The sequence below is a fragment of the Strix aluco genome, chromosome 14, assembly GCF_031877795.1.
Source record: "Strix aluco isolate bStrAlu1 chromosome 14, bStrAlu1.hap1, whole genome shotgun sequence".
Taxonomy (NCBI): domain Eukaryota; kingdom Metazoa; phylum Chordata; class Aves; order Strigiformes; family Strigidae; genus Strix; species Strix aluco.
In genome coordinates, this window is record NC_133944.1 from 20,488,151 (window position 1) to 20,500,801 (window position 12,651).

Here is a 12,651-nt window from a genome sequence, read left to right on the forward strand (position 1 = left end):
CGGAGAACAAATCCTGTGAGGAGCGATTGAAGGAGCTGGGACTGTTCAGTTTGAGGAAGAGAAGGCTGAGGGGAGACCTCATCACTCTCTACAGCTACCTGAAAGGACGTTGTAGAGAGGTTGGTGCTGGTCTCTTCTCACAGGTGATCAGTGACATAACAAGGGGGAACGGCTTTAAACTCCAACAGGGGAGGTTTAGACTGGACATTAGGAAAAAAATTTTCACAGAAAGAGTGGTCAGACAGTGGAATAGGCTGCCCAGGGAGGGGGTGGGGTCACCATCCCTGGGTGTGTTTAAAGGTCGTTTAGATGAGATGTTGGGGGATGTCGTGTAGGAGAGAACTTTGTAGAGTAGGGCTGATGGTTGGACTCGATGATCCCAAGGGTCTTTTCCAACCTGAATTATTTTATGATTCTGTGATTTGCATAGTAAGCTATTTTCCCGTGACTCCATATGATGTATGAATTTGTTGAGCAGTTGAGGCTGGCTCTTTATTTGTCCACAAAATTTGACTGTGAAAGCACAGGAGCTGTAATTCTGACTTAAACAAAGATTTTCATAGCCCCAGTCCTTTCCTGTAAAAAGTATGAATTAAGCTGAAGGGAAGAGTCTGGAGCTATAAGTTACTTAAAATTACTTTTCCATATCTTTATAGAATGCCCTTGAACAGATTGCATTTTTTTAGGTTGTACCCTGTAGGGATTGTGTATTGATCAACTGTATAAATGTAAAGAACTTTTCACTTAATGAGAACATCCATAAGCAAATATCAACTTTGGAGAATTTTTCTCATAAGCAAAGAAGCTTTTGGCTCTAATCTTATGTCATCAGCTTTGGTCTGTTGGTGTTTTAACAACTGAATTGAGTAAGGCCAAATTCTGCAGCTGGAACTCAAATGAAACTTCTGTTGCCCTGTGGAATGACTGTGTGACATTATTCTTGAACGCCTGCTGCTACTATATTAAAAAGAACTCTGCTAGTACATTTGTGACCCACCTTGGAACAAGACTGTTTTACAAAAAACTTTCATTTGGTCATATTAGCTAATGAACTGAGCAGGCCTCAAATGTAATAACTTTGTAAAACAATATGTATAAACTTACTTTGTGTGGAGAGTAACGCCACTTTTGCAGCTACCTTAATGGGAAGAAGCCAGGCAACAGCAGGACATGAGAGCTAGATGAGTCATGTGTACCTGAAATTAATCTGAAATTTTTAGCCCTAATGAGTGCTATTGCAAAGCTTTTAATTGTGAATCACAGGAAATCAGCTCACAGAGGATACTTTAATCTTTACATCATGCATTGTCAGGCAGAACACCTGGAAACGTGATTTAAGTGGTAACTCTGTGCACTACATTTATCTACCTTCCACTACACAGGAAATGAGTTTGGTATTCTGATGCATAAGTGAAGACATGCCTCTGAATTAAAACACATCAGATTGTCTGAATGCGGAAATTAACCACCTGATTGAAAGTGTGTCTCATAAATATTAACTCTAACTGTGTTGTAAAAATAGAAAGCATATTGCAACATTAGTTAATAAACAGATGCCTTCTCTTTAGCGTGTGTCACTCCCATTTTCTTCAGGAATGTTTTCAGAAGATTGTCACTTGACATTTCCTGTAGTGGATTTGTTTGTCAAATAAAGACCGGAACCTTGGAGTTTGCAGATTGATCCTAGTGTGTGCTCATATGCTAATCTTTATGTGCTGAGCTGCTTTCAGGCTTAAATGCTGAAAGATATACTTAAGATGGAGATTGTATGTTACTAAATAAGCCTTGATTTGCAAAAGAAGAGTAGAGGAGAAAATCACAGTCAAAGAATGGTCTAAAAAGGAGCTGGACACAGTTGATCATAATTCAGTGCTGGCAGGAGGGATTATAGTAAAAAATGTTACCAGTCATATTAAATTGACAATGGGTTGCTCTCATAGGAATCTCTTTGAATATTTAAAGCCACTACAGCAGAGCTGTGTGATTAGGACTTCCCCAGATGATAGTAAAGTCTGTTGAGTATCCCCATGCAATTCTAAAATCTAAGAATAAAATTTACCTCACTTAATTACTGCCCAAGCAAAAAAGCTGGAGTTGAACTCTATGTCTGAGGAAATAATTAAGATCTCTATAACATGCTTGTAATTTTTGATATCAGGGAAAGTAGTTCTGAGTTTTCCTGTGACACTGCCTGACAGGTCTCAGTGCTGCATGATTCCTTGCTTTTGCGATTAGGAGAGCTGGTTGGTTCAGCCCTGCTAGCAGATCTTGATAGCTATTGTCAGAGTGAAAAAAACCCTGAACTGTCTGAATATCCTATGTTGATGTTGGTACGGTTAATAAGGTAGCTGTACTTAATGAAGCACCAAATTCTTCAAATTAATTATTTATTGTTTCTTTTTGAGAGGTGTTGTCTTAATGCCAGACAAAGTTTCATTTTGGTAATGTCAGTTGTCAGAGTACTTGAAAATTTTTTGTAGTTGTCACTCTTTAATGCTGTTTTACCATAATGGTATTGAACATGTTTAGCTATGAAGAGTGAGTGTAGTCACAGTATTCAAGAATTAAAATAATGTTAATGCAGCTCATCTTGAAAAAATTGATTATACAACAGTATCAACACAATCCATTGACACCTTAGGTACGGTTTGTCCTAATATACTGTGAATAACACACTGAAATTACTTGTATGTTTATATAATAAACTTACTAAACTGGAGCTTTGTATAACAGTCTATCAAAATCTACAGCAATAGCTAAATTCAATGTGAGTGAGTGTAAGAGAAAGAGAAGGAAATATATAAATGATGAAAAAATAATGGCAGTCAAAGTAATACTAGATTTGCATAGGACAGCTGATGAGATAAAAGGATGCAGTATACACGGTGGTCAGTGTAAGGAGATGAGTGGTTCAGGTACAATCACGTTTGGTGTCTTCATCATAAAAAGACTAACAGATATGTAAGAGATGTTGTTAGACATTCTCTGTTTTGTTTAGAGCTTCTCTACTCTTCACTCTCCACTTCAACATGGATGTGTAGAAAGTGGAAGCCTATGCTGGTGACCTTTGAAAGAAAAGACAACATTTGAGCTGAAAACGCTATCCCAGGGGTTTATTTCACTGTCTATTATATTGTAAGCTACCCAGGAGAGCTTACACTGTGGGGTTTTTCTCCTTTATTTGTTTGTGCATTTATGTTACAGTTTTTTGCTTATGCTTATACTCTTGTAGTTTTCTTCCTTGAAACTGATGCTGTGCAAGTGTTTGCCTGCGCAAATGGGCATCCAGGCATGCAGGGTTTAGTAATAACAAATAATAATAGCATTTCACCTCTTTTGTCTGTACTGTGATGGCAAAGTGTGTTCCATTAGCACTCTGATTGCAGTGCTCTTGTCAAGATTCCTGATTTTTGCTGCTGGATTCTGAAAACACTTGATCAATTGATCTTGGAAACGTGCTGAGCTTTTTCCCAAAGCCTTTCATACTCACTCTCAGCAGGTGAAATTTGTAACAGTTTGATCCTATCTATAAATCACTAAAATAGAGGTGGAGGAATTAATAAATGTTTAATGATTTTTATTGAACCAGAGAATCAGGAATCTATATGTAAACAGAAATTTCCTCTTTCTGCAGTATTTGTTTTTAAAACTAGGTGAATAATACAAGGATCTCAATAGGTCACTGAGTGCTTTTCCTTGCAGTCAGTAAATAAAAGTATCTTTTTCTACTTTTTAGAAAACAACCTGTAACATATGCCCTGCACCTACTTAATTTTTAAACTTCATTTTAGGTGGCATATTTTACCAGCATTGCTTCTTCATTCTGTGGTGACTGTAGTCATATAAATTGATTCTGATGGGCATTATTATTATCAGAGGATTCTAGACAGTCGGTGGCTTGTCTTGAATCATGTGTGTAAGCAGGACAGTGTGTAAGCAGGACAGTGTGTCATACAAAGACATTTTTTGTCAACTGCTAAGTTCAAGAATCCAAATCCAGGTTTTAATTTCTGGAGCTGTAGAATGACCCCTAGATATTAGACTTTGTTGTCTTCCTTTGCCTTTTTTTTGTTTTTTTACAGAGTTCTCCTTTGTTCCTTGAAGGTCTCAGCCATGATGTTGAGAAAAACTTCCAATACCACTATTTGGAGTAACCTCTTATGTTCTCTAGTGCTTTCCATATTTTACTTGAACCCTATTTTTTTTTTCCTGATTTCCCTGTGTTTCCCACTCTTCATAAATATAACTGAATAAACTTAAGATTTGTATAATGTATGAGAACTAATTTTATTTAGACCTTCTTCACAGACTGTTAATCTGTGGACTGAAGTTGATGTAACAGTTGAGTAGTGAGTAGAGGAGAACTTTGAATTCATCAGTTCACTGAAATGAAATAACTTGTCAATGTGTTTTAATAATTACATGATCTGAAGTTCAATGAGACAATGAAAGAATAAATAAGAAGTAATGTGGTGAGAGAAGCTTGTTAACTCCAAACCAGATTTTGAGTATTAAGATGTTACACTTATCAGTGTATCTTGAAGCTACTTGAAAACATTGAATGAATTAATTAATTTTGAGATGGGTTAAGAAATGTCTTTCAGCCAACAAAAAAGACTACTTAATTCCATTTATTAAATTTTCTAATTTTGTAGTTCAGACCATGTATGAAATAAGTTGTATAAAACAAAGTTATATAAAGAATTTTCAGCTCATTGTTTTTCTTTCTCAATGCCAAAGGATCTTCTTTACTTACCCTTTGTGAACTTCTTAAAATTTTTTCTTTAAACTCATTCTACATTCTTCATGTGCTGTATCATTTTGAAATATGTGAAATACAGCACAACTGTGTGTTACCTCCTTAATTTAGAATGTAATCTGTTTTTTTTATACCCACTGCTTATTCAGGTACATGCATGTTTTTGCTGTGGCTGTTCAGTTAAGACAAACTGGCAAGGGTTGGTAAACATGCTAACTACTAATAGAATTTTTTAGTTTACATTGTGGTGAGGAAGGAGCTAATATTGGAATGAATATGCTGGAAAGAAGATGAAATTTTTCTTTCAAAATGTCAAAATTACTAAACTTAATGGGAGAATTCTTGCTGCAGATAAGTGGTTTCTTTGAATACCAAATGTAGATTTTTAATTGTTCAGGGTATAAAACTACATGCGATTCATCCCATTGTACAGGGAACTTGGGTGACAAAGTGGTCAAAACTTTGAGCCCTGTGTTAGTTGTGTCCCCAGTCCTACGGGGCCTCATGGAGCTAAACTGGTCTTTGTTCTAGAGCCATTGTGCAGCACTGGGAGAAACCTAGCAACATACATAAAATTGTTACGATTTCTGCTTTCACCCACTTCCTTTGCAAGGAGGGAGTTCAGAGACTTTGCCCCAATTACAGCCTTTGGTGTAGTTGTGGCAACCCACTCTCCTGGTGTTTAAAGAGGATAAACTCCTGCAAGCCATGATGCACATTGATGCAATTTATTGCAGTTTCAGATGGGTGTGAATAGTGCACTTCTGGGGAGAGTTCTCTTGTTAAGGAAAGCAGTAAAATGTTTGTAAACTTGAGATGTGCTTGAGACTGATGTCTGAGGGCATTGGTAAGGTGAGAAACCAAAGACTAACAGAAATTTATAAGGAACTAAGAAGCTCTAGAATTGTTAGCCTCTGGTAAGTCAACTTCTTGCAAGACAGGAAAGATTGTGATCACTGGAAGAAGCAGAATAATCTTTTTCCCTATTTCTTTTCTCTCTTTCCTCTCATCAAGAAAATAAATTCTACTTCAAAGATAAAAGATGTAAAAGATAAATCTTGAAAATTTCTAAATGAAGAATTTAAAATGAACACAGTATATTGGGTTAAGATGAGAGTAACTCAGAAAGATAACAGGACTTTTGCTGTTTGAGTTAGGTATGTGTGTGTGTCTGGAAATATGTGTGCTGGTGTAAGAAAACTGATTACAGTATTGCAGCATTATAGGATTGGGGGTTTGGGATCTTTTTATGACACAAGAAGACATGAGTCTTGGAGTGATCATTTGGTTTTATACTTGGCATGGCTATATATCAAGGCACTCTGAATCTAATTGCACAAAATAGCAGATTGGTGGATAGAATGTGCATCAGAAGGCAGAGAGGTGCTCACAGCACATTTCTGTAGATTCGCAGATTATGGAATATAACTGGATTAGATTTACAAATGTCTTCTCTGAAAGACTTGCATGTAAAGGTCTGTGATCATAACGTCCCCAGTGGAGCAAATTTTCATGTGGGACTATATTAATTCCTTGGAAATGGTAAAGGGAAAAAGCACAAAGAGTTACTGTAAAAAAAAGAAAGGATGATGTGTTAAGCAGGTAACCATGTGCAGAGTGTCTGTCAGGAGAAAAATTCTTAAAGCTGATCTTTTTCCTAACACTCCTTTCTCACCCCTTCACAAATACATCCATTTTTTTTCTAAGTATGTGTATAGATAGTGGGCTTGTACTACATGAATCACCTTTTTATGTTTTTGTTTATATTTCAATAGTTCGTATTTTAAATACATTTGTAAAAGCACACTTTTCGTTCTATGTAACCACTTGCCTAATTCTATTTATAGCTCCAACTTAATATAAAATATTAAAAAGCAGAACAAATATAATAGGAAAAGTGAATTTTTGAAAGCTGCAACTAAGAATGTGGAAGGCTAGTAGTAAAGAGTGTTAGACCCAAGTTCAGATCTTGAGTTGCAATGTGACAGTTCCAAACTTAGCAGTTAGTGCTTATCTATATGTCTGAGAGGAAAGCTTTGACTTCAGTAACACATACCCTAATAATACAAATGTTATTTAGTTTATATATGCATTAGGAAAGACCCTTTGCAGTTGAAGTCATTATTTTGTAATCCTTTTAAGGCGAACTGTGTGTTTGCTTGTCCTCTGACCTTTATCCTAGCCTATTAGGGTAACTGCAGTTGGGTAAATGACAGCAAAAACTTGCTAGCAGCCTTAAATAAGAATCCCTCCAAATATAAACAGATGAAAGTTATGATGTGTGTGTGTTTTGGAGAACTCTGTTGTTATACCTTTGTTCCTGTTGCCCTTTTGTTTAGTGATAGGCAACGGGGAGCTCCCATCTCCCTGTGTATTTGAGTGCTGCTGCTTTGGTAAAGTCTTTACTCTTTCCAAAATCAAGGATTTTGCTTTCTCCTTGCATAGTTCTCTGAGTGATTTAACTGTCTTGCTGTGTTTTGGAGGTGTTTAGACTAATATTTCCCATGAGCAGTGCTGTATACTGGAGAGTTTTCTTTGATCCTATCAAGGACAAAAAGCTAACTGACAGTGTTGATAAGTCGTTGGGAAATGGGGAAAGTGAACAAATCATTAGTTAAATGACTGTAGTGGGCTGATACTAGAGAATTTAAACAAGAGGCGCTTAGAAAAGATTGTTTGAAAGATAATGGTGGAAACTAGACGAGGTTGCTTGAAGAAAGTAAATATTGTACATCAACAGCTTACTGGTATTGTAGCCCTGAACGCTGCTATGAGAACTTTTAATCATAATTCTTCAGCACTTGTGCTTTTGTTCTGGTGATGACAGGAAAGCAATCTTACTGCATCCTGTAGAATTCAGTCATTGGTTTACACATTTGTGGCGTGCATATGATGCATGCTTCATCCAGACCTTCCTTTAGGTAGCAGAAGCTGTACAAATGCTTTTTCTTTGTCAATGTTTTCAGGGGTTTCCACAGCAGAAGCATTTCAAATTTTAAAGTGTTACTGATTGTTTTACCATACATTATGGAGTTATAGGAAGGCAACCTAATTATTCTTTTGTAAAGCCCATCGTGGACCAGTTACTGAACATCAGTCAGTATTCTAGTGAGCAAACTTGGGGGAAAAAGTGATACAAACAGTGTGTATTTATTCTTAAGCAGCTGCTCACAGTGGGTATGACAGCCTGGTACTTTCTTTCCCTTATAAGCATACGAAGAATTCTTTAACTGATGCAAAGTTTTTCTTGCTTATTGCTGTGGTTTCTTTCCACTACTGTTTATTGCAGATACTTTTCAAGAATTTGTCATGTTCTTTCCTTTAAATTTTTATTTATTTATTTTTAATTTTTCTTGATCTTGCTGAAGTAGGTCAGCTTGCACCTGGAAGGGAGGGATAGGGTTGTTACCACTGTTACAAATTGTCGTAAGAATTAAGTTCTCTGAGCCCTGCAAGGTAAAGATGGAATCTTATTTGAGCTACTGACTTCTAAGGAGACCAGAAAATTCCACCTTCCATGCTTTTGTGTGTGAGGAGGGATATGTTTCATTCTTAATTCCAAGAAACTGCATAAATCTGTGTTGCTGTTTTTGTAGAGGAGGAACAAAGCACTGATTTGTAGTGTTGGAAAAAGTTGGAGCTGTAATACTGAATGACTTCCCTGGTGGCTTTCTATCAAAGACATTTTTAAAGGCATTTGAGCACTAAACTGTTCTTTGTGCCTTTTAAAAATCCCTCCTCTGAAAACAAAGGTGACTTAGAAGGGCTTTTCAGTTGGAAAGCCTTTGATAAAGCTTCATACTGGTTTCACAATTTTAGGACAAACATTCTTAATCTAATAGCTACTTGTTTACATACAAATCATTGCTTTCTCAAATGCTTTCTTAGTAATAAGGAGGCCATAATGAATGTTTGGATTCCTCATCTGGATCCCTGAAAAGGATGAGTTGTAAGCAGAGTACCCTGAAAGAGATGCCTGACAGAGAGCAGTGCTTAGTTCCTTGTTGACTGTTACATAAATGTGTATTAAATTTTCCAGTGTGCATCTCCATATTTATTGCAAACTGGATTTGGTGCTTTTCTTCATCTGTTTCCTTGATAGCTTATTCCTAGCTTCTAATCCATGTTGGCTTGGATCCCTATTGAAGTTACTGTGTTTTGTTTGCATCATGTTTTAATGGTGGTTTTGTGTATTCAGGGTTATCTATCTGAAAGTTCTTATCAGTGTTGAGCTACACATTACCAGCAAAACTTCCGTGAACTATTAGAATATGCACAGGAACAAATGTTACTCTTGGGCTACAAACTCACTTTCCTTATACAAAATCAGTTGTGTTGTTCGCTTACATTGCATGCCACGGAAGGGGTTCCTATGAGGTCAGGACCACACTATGATTGCTGGCATACTGACATACCATTAAAAGGCAGTTGTTGCTGCAAAAAGGTATAAAATCTTTGAGGACAAGATGTAGATCATAGTAGTGATGGAGGGTTGTTCTTTCTTTATTTGTCAAATACTCATCTCCACACAAAAATGCATCTTGGTGACTATTTTTAGAATCATTATGTCCAAAAAAATGTTGCTTTTTTGTATTGCCAGGATTGCATATATTTTCATACATTTTCATTGCAATCATATTACTTCTGCTGCAGATCTGGGGGAGACATATGCTGCATTTATGCCTTTGCTGTTTAATAGTAGAGCTAGCTTAATTTTCTGATTTCAGAGCTTGTTAACACAAGCAGCATTTGAAAGTGGTATTTTTCATTTAGTGAAATTGTATTAACGGGGCTAAAACTCGCTCAATAACTGCATGACATTTTAAAGAATTTTGTGATTTTTTGTATGCCATGTGGCATCAGTTTACAGTACTTGGTGTCCTTTTTAAGGAATGTAAGACTAGAAGGGACCATCTGGGTTATCAAATACAAAGCCCTCACAAGTGCAGGCAACAGAGAGGAAACAGAGCTGGTGCAGAAAGGCCCACAGAGTATCTTTTTTTCATGTACCCTCCCTCGCCAAAGATGATAAAGCACTTCCCAAAACCTTAAAACAAAGTAAAAAATATTTTTAATTAAGAAGAAAGTGAACTACTGTTTCAGGTTTTATCATGGCCAAGAAGAAAAGCAAAAGTGTAATGACTTGCATACAAATTGCGAGAAGAAAGAAAGCACTTACAATTAACTGAGAACAGGATTCAGAAGACTTGAGAATTTTTGCAGTTTACTTATTGCCAACTGCATTTCTGAAAGGAAAAATGAGCCACTAGTTGGCACACAGACTGTGTATAAACCTCTTACCAGTTTGGAAGGGCCATCAAGGCTATTGAGGAATGGCTGCCCAAAGCACAACTCTCATTCTGAGGAACATTTCATTTCATAGTATGAATTATCTTTATCTTCAAGATGAATATAAACTAACAGTTATGAAAAGACAGTCTAGTAATGCAGCTATTCATTGCAAGCAATTTATAGTGGGTTGTTTTCAAGTTAATTTGGAAAAGCAGCATCTTTTGTTCAGAGAAAGAAACTGCATGTGTTACTATAACGTTATGCAGATCAGCATCCATTACGGTAGCATTTAAGTTAATTTTAATAGGAGGAGGTTTTCAGAGTCATAAAGGGTGCAGTCAGTTGTTTAGTTCCTTAGTGAGTTCAAGAGAGTGAGATTGTTGTGTCTATCTTAGTGTCTCTTGAAAGACATATCTTTTTTTCTATATTTGGGAGAAAATGAACAGGTGATTGTATACTTTATGTATTTGGAGTTTCTTAATCCATGGGGATGCATACTATATTGAATTAATCTCCAGAAGAGATTTATGCATGAGGGAATTTCCTCTTCCCTGGCCCTTTCTCCCTTGGGATCTCTATACACAGTAGAGAGATATATTCATGCTGATATTTAGGTATTTTTTATTCTTTTCATATTATCTGTGATTACTTTTAATTATTTTCTGTTGTTTTTAGGAAGATTTTATATCATAAAATAAAAATACTTTACCCTTGTCTGAAAGAAAGAAAAAATATTTTGGAGAAGGATGGACCGGCAGTATTAAACACACACCACAGTAAATTCACCAGTTTTTTCTTACAGCTCTTAATATGAGCAATACTGAGAAGTTGTGGCAATCTGGTGAAGATCCCACTGACTGGAAAAGGATAAATATAACCCACATTTTTAAAAAGGTAAAAAAAAAAAAGACCTGGGGAACTACAGGCCAGTCAGTGTCACCTCTGTGCCCGGTAAGATCATGGAACAGATTCTCCTGGAAACCCTGCTAGGGCACATGCAAAATAAGGAGGTGATTGGTGACAGCCAACATGGCTTCACTAAGGGTCTGACAAATTTGGGGGCCTTCTACAATGGGATTACAGCATTGGTGGATAAGGGTAGAGCAGCTGACAGAGAGCTTTTGACACTGTACCACACAACATCCTTGTCTCTAAATTGGAGAGACATGGATTTGATGGATGGACCACTCAGAGGATAAAGAACTGGCTGGATGGTCACACTCAGAGTTGTGGTCAATGGTTCGATGTCCAAGTGGAGAACAGGGACGAGTGGTGTCCTCAGGGGTCAGGGTTGGGACTGGCGCTGTTTAACTGTTTGTCGGTGACATGGACAGTGGGATCGAGGCACCCTCAGCCGATTTGCTGATGACACTGAGCTGTGTGGTGCGGTCAACATGCTGGAGGGAAGGGATGTGCCATCTAGAGGGGCCTGGACAGGCTGGAGAGGTGGGCCCATGCAAACCTCATGGAGTTCAACAAGGCCAAGGTCAAGGTCCTGCCCATGGGTCAGGGCAATCCCAAGCACAAATACAGGCTGGGCGAAGAGTGGATTGAGAGCAACCCCAAGGAGAAGGACTTGGGGGTACTAGTGAATGGAAACTGACTGTGACCCAGCAATGTGCACTTGTATCTCAGAGGGCCAACATTATCCTGGGCTGCATCAAGAGAAGTGTGGCCAGCAGGTCGAGGGAGGGGATTCTCCCCCTCTACTCTGCTCTGGTGAGACCCCCCCTGCAGTGCTGTGTCCAGCTCTGGGGGCACCAACACCAGAAGGACACAGACCTGCTCGAGCGGGGCCAGAGGAGGCCACAAAGATGATCAGGGGGCTGGAGCACCTCCCCTGTGAGGGCAGGCTGAGAGAGTTGGGGGTGTTCAGCTGGAGAAGAGAAGGCTCCAGAGAGACCTTATAGTGGCCTTCCAGTACTTAAAGGGGGTTACAGGAAAGTTGGGGAGGGACTCCTTTTATCAGGGGGTGTAGGGATAAGACGAGGGGCGGTGATTTTAAACTGAAAGAGGGTAGATTTAGATTAAAGGAAGAAATTCTTTCCTGTGAGGGTGATGAGACACTGGAACAGGTTGCCCAGAGAAGTGGTGGATGTCGCATCCCTGGCAGTGTTCAAGGCCAGGCTGGATGGGGCTTTGAGCAACCTGGTGTAGTAGAAGATGTCCCTGCCCATGACAGGGGGGTTGGAACTAGATGATCTTTAAGGTCCCTTCCAACCCCAACCATTCTCTGATTCTAAAACAGCTTAGCAGTTCTGCCAGTCAATGTTAATATATGCAAATACATACATCTTAAGTTCATGCACACCTACGCACTCATTGGTTTGTATAGATGAAGTCTTGGGTGAGGAAAGTCATGAGCATGGTTAACATGGTACAGTGTGAGTTCCCTCTTCAACTCAAGTCTTCCAGTGCTCCTAGTTGTTTTTTGACATGTCTCCCAGCTCCTGCCTTTTGGCTTCATTACTGTCGAAGTCATGTAAGTGTCATGATCTGCTCCTGTGGAACACATAACACAGTTAGGACTGGTGGACAGATTCTGTCTTTGGATCTGTACAGCTTCCACTTTCTCAGATTTGAGCTGCTCACAGAAATGC

The 12,651-nt window shown here is 38.3% G+C and overlaps 1 protein-coding gene across 4 annotated transcripts in view; it reads left to right on the forward strand.

Annotated features, from left to right (window-relative positions):
* The window catches only part of SMPD3 (sphingomyelin phosphodiesterase 3), a 120,730-nt gene that overhangs the window by 49,230 nt on the left and 58,849 nt on the right, over positions 1-12,651 (forward strand). The gene's annotated exons all lie outside the window — the stretch shown is intronic.